A 4284-nucleotide genomic window follows, 5' to 3' on the forward strand; every position below is an offset into this window, starting at 1 on the left:
ACTACCTGCAGGGGGGAGAGGACAAGAAGGAGACAGGTCCCAGCACTAAAAGCAGACTTTCCATGCGACATAGAGCTTACAGGATTGCAAGAGGGAAAGGAGCCCCTTTCACAGCGGGAAAGCCACAAGCAGCCTTTCCTAACTCCTGACCATCCCAGGCTCAGCTGCTGGTCCCTGGGATGCTGGGTGAAGCTCCAGGTGCATCCAGCCCCAGCCTTGCGTCTCCATCCCTCCTGGGTCACCGCTTCCACAAAGCCTCCTGCAGATGAAACACAGCCATCTGGAAAAAAAAAAAACCCAACAAAAAAACCAAAAACTTGCTTTGCTCTGCCTAAAAACGAAGGTGCGATCCCCGCGACTGGGAGGATGGATGAGGTGAAAGTCACCATCCCCACCGCCTGCAGGAACCGATACCTTCTGCTTTGCTCTGCCCGAAAACGAAGGTGTGATCCCTGCGACTGGGAGGATGGATGAGGTGAAAGCCGCCATCCCCACCGCCTGCAGGAACCGATACCTGCCCCGGGTCCCAGCCTCCCACAGACACCATAAATCTGATGTTTCCCTTCCCCTTCTTGAGGAGGGTTCTGCTCTCCTGCCAGCTCCAGCCCCTGTGTACCCAACCAGCCTTTCCTTCATTAAGTATTTTTGAGTGAGGCAAAAAAAAAAAGGTCTTACCGCCCTCCCTACTGGCAACAGGGGAAGGCTGAAACACGGGAAATATTTCCAGAGCTAAAATATGTTGTCTGGTAGAAAACTTTTGTAATTTTTGTAAAAATTTGCCAGTTCTTCAGCACTATTTTACAAACAGAACATTATACAGGCTCTTACTTTCTAACCGCCCCCTGTATCGCGCGTTTCCTGGGTAGCGTTTGGGAAGAAAGGCGGAATATCAGTATTTTCTCTCTTGATGGTTGCTTTGTGGTGGGAAGGGGGTACCCGAATCGCCGTGGTGGGTCCCCAGGGTCAGGGAGCAGAGCTGGGATTCAGCCCCACCGCTGGGACCAGCCGCAGGGAGGAGATGCTGCTCGTTGTCCCCAGCCAGCAGCGAGGGGACGAACGTGCCCCTGGTTTGGGTTTGTAGAAGGGGCAAAGCCAAAAAGGAAAGAAAGCAGCCACCGGCACGGCGTGTATCATTATGGAATTATTTCTCTGAATTAACGTCTCGGTTTAATTCAGCGGCAGCTTTCTGTGTACGGGTCTGGTGTGGCTGTCTGCTGTCTGTCTTGATTTTTAAGAAGTGGGTGTCTGTAAACGGGTGACTGTAGCTCCAAAAAGGTTTAAGGTCCTTTGCCTGCAGTCCCTGGCTGCATTCCTAACCAGTCGTTTAAAAAGAGTCCACTAAATCAAAAAGCCAGGTAAATCAACAGGGCACTCAACGTCGTAATGAGACCGGTTATAAGGTAAATTACAACATTATTCAAGCACACCAAATTCCTCCTCTGGCATTTGTCCTGCTAAGTGCAACGCACCTTAAAAGTGGTGAAATGATTTCTGGCAGCCTGTGAAAAGAAGCCGCGTCTGGGGGATGGGAGGCTGAGCCTTTGCATCAGCTTTTAACTTTGGGGAAGGGGAGGGGGGGGACGGGACATCGGGCAGCAGCTGTCCCCCCCCCCACCCCTCAGGTGTGCGTCCTGCCTTCTTCAGAAGGTCCATGGACGTGCTCTCAAAACGGAGCGGTACCGGCCCTGTGTGCTCTCTCCCTTCCCTTCTTACAATTTTCAAAGCCGGGGATTAGAAAGACTTTAATTAGGGACTCGGTTAGCAGGCTTGAGACTTATAAATCTTTTGTTACGATGAATGAAATTCCGAACAGATGTCGACGCTTTTGAAGCTGCCAAGCCCCACAAAAAGATGGGCGTGCAGACCCTAAGGAGGTGGCCGTCGTTATGGATGGTAGATATAAAAGCCTATAAGGGCAAGAAGCCCCCCAAAAGAAGGAAGTTTCTGTGCAAAGCACGGGTGGCTTCTTCTGATCCGTGTCTCGGGCGATGAGATTCTATCCATTTATTGTAAGGAAATATTTGATATTGGTAAACGCTGGAGAGAGGAGTCATCGTGTGTCCCCCCGACCCTGCTTTCAAAGCACGGTGGGAGTGCAATCAAAGCTGAAGGACACTCATTTTCCAGGACACGGTGCAGGGAGGACACTTTTGTGCCAGGTGGTGCCGGTGGGTCAGGATGTGGGTCAGGAGGAGCATCCCTGCCTGTCATTAAAGCGATGAAAACACCCTGTATAAACAATCCACAGGTTTTTGGGGTGGGTTTTTTTTTTTTTTTTAGCCCTACATTTGCACTCAAGAGCTGAGGACAAGAGGGCAAATTCGTAGTTTTGCTCACAAAAGTGAACGGAAAGGGTAAAGAGGGGATCCAAAAGTGCCCACTCAAGCCTGTGGCCTTCTCAGCCTGACCCCGGCCACGCAAGTTGCCCCCCACTCCGAAAGGTAGAGTTGGGCAGCCCAACCCTCACTGGCAATTAACCTAATTACTGGCTAAAAGCGGCAAGTGCTTTGTTTTGGAGCACAGCTGCCCCTGCTGCAGCACGAGGGGAGGGGAGCACCAGCTCTTCCCCTCCTCCTTGCTGTGGGACTCGTGGATGGAGAAGGACTCCCTGGGGAGCCTGCACAACTCTCTGAGGTGGAGATGGACCACCATGATAAAAGCAGGGCCAGCACAAGCACTCGTGTGGCTGTGCAGTGGTGAAGTGGGGTGAGACACGGCCTGGCACAGCAAGCAGTGACAAGGGAGGGCTTCCTGCTGTGATTTAGGGCTGATTGGTGAGGAACTGGCCTTTGGACACCAGGAGCTCCATGTCTGGTCCTAGTGGCCGAGCTGCCATGTGGCAGTTCCCACATGGGGAAGAGGAAAGGTGATGGGGGGTGAGGCAGCAGGAGCAGCCCCATCTCCCTCATCAGCTGTAAACGGGCAGCGCCATCACCCTGGGGCCCAGGGGACTGGTTGAGATGAAGCTAAACGCAGAGACCTGCCCCTTTCATCCCACACCTGGGAGGTGAAGAAGTCCTACAGAAGAGGGCTGAAAAGGCAAGGGTTTTGGGTCCCTGCTGACCCTGTGCTGGAGGTCACCCTAAATTACTCCAAATTCTTCCTTCCTTCCCTTCCTTCCTTCTTCCTTTTCTTTATTTCTTTTCTTCTTTCTTTCTTCCTTTCCTTCCCTTCCCTTCCTTCCTTCTTTCTTTTCTTTATTTCTTTTTTCTTTCTTTCTTCCTTCCTTTCTTCCTTTCCTTCCTTTCTTTTTCTTTCTTTCTCTCTCTCTTTCCTTTTTTCCTTCTTTCTCTCTCCTTTTTTCCTTCTTTCTCTCTCTTTCTCTCCTTTTTTCCTTCTTTCTCTCTCTTTCTCTCCTTTTTTCCTTCTTTCTCTCTCTCTTTCTCTCCTTTTTTCCTTCTTTCTCTCTCTCTTTCTCTCCTTTTTTCCTTCTTTCTCTCTCTCTTTCTCTCCTTTTTTCCTTCTTTCTCTCTCTCTTTCTCTCCTTTTTTCCTTCTTTCTCTCTCTCTTTCTCTCCTTTTTTCCTTCTTTCTCTCTCTCTTTCTCTCCTTTTTTCCTTCTTTCTCTCTCTCTTTCTCTCCTTTTTTCCTTCTTTCTCTCTCTCTTTCCTTTTTTCCTTCTTTCTCTCTCTCTTTCTCTTTTTCTCTTTCTCTTTTTTCCCTCCCTTCCTCCCTTCCTTCCTTTTCTTTCTTTCCTTTTTTCCTTCTTTCTCTCTTTCTTTCTTACCTTTTTTCTTTCTTTCTCTTTTCTTTCTCTTTTTTCTCTTTCTTTCTTTTTCTTCTTTCTTTTTTTTCTTTTTTTTTTTTTTTCTTTTTTCTTTCCCTCCTTCTCTACTTCTCTCCTCTCCTTCTCTCTCTTTTCTTTCTCTCTCCGATTTTTTTTTTTTCCTTCTGCGGGAAGAGTTGCATCTTTGTGTTCGGGAAAGACCAAATTAATGAAGACCACCTGTAGCCCTAGCAATGCGGGGCAGTGTTTAGCCCTTCAGATGCGGGACAGCCAGGCGGGGGCCGGGCCGGGCGTGCGGGGAGCGAGCGGCAGCGCCGGGCAGAGAAAGGATTTGGCATCGGGGAAGCGGCTTTTGAAACGGGCCGAGGGTGCGCTCGCTACAACAATCCGCCGAAACAACAGCCGTCTAAAAATAAGGTTGTTTTCTAGACTGAGCTCCTTTTAACTCCGTTAGTCATCACCAGCTCCCAAAATAAGCTCCGTGTAACAGTCTCTCCTAGTAGCGGCTGTAAACAAACCCGGGGAGGCGGGAGGGAGGCGCAGGGGAAAGGGAAGAAG

Source organism: Calidris pugnax, unplaced genomic scaffold (assembly GCF_001431845.1).
Source record: "Calidris pugnax isolate Ruff unplaced genomic scaffold, ASM143184v1 scaffold8, whole genome shotgun sequence".
In the NCBI taxonomy this organism is placed as follows: domain Eukaryota; kingdom Metazoa; phylum Chordata; class Aves; order Charadriiformes; family Scolopacidae; genus Calidris; species Calidris pugnax.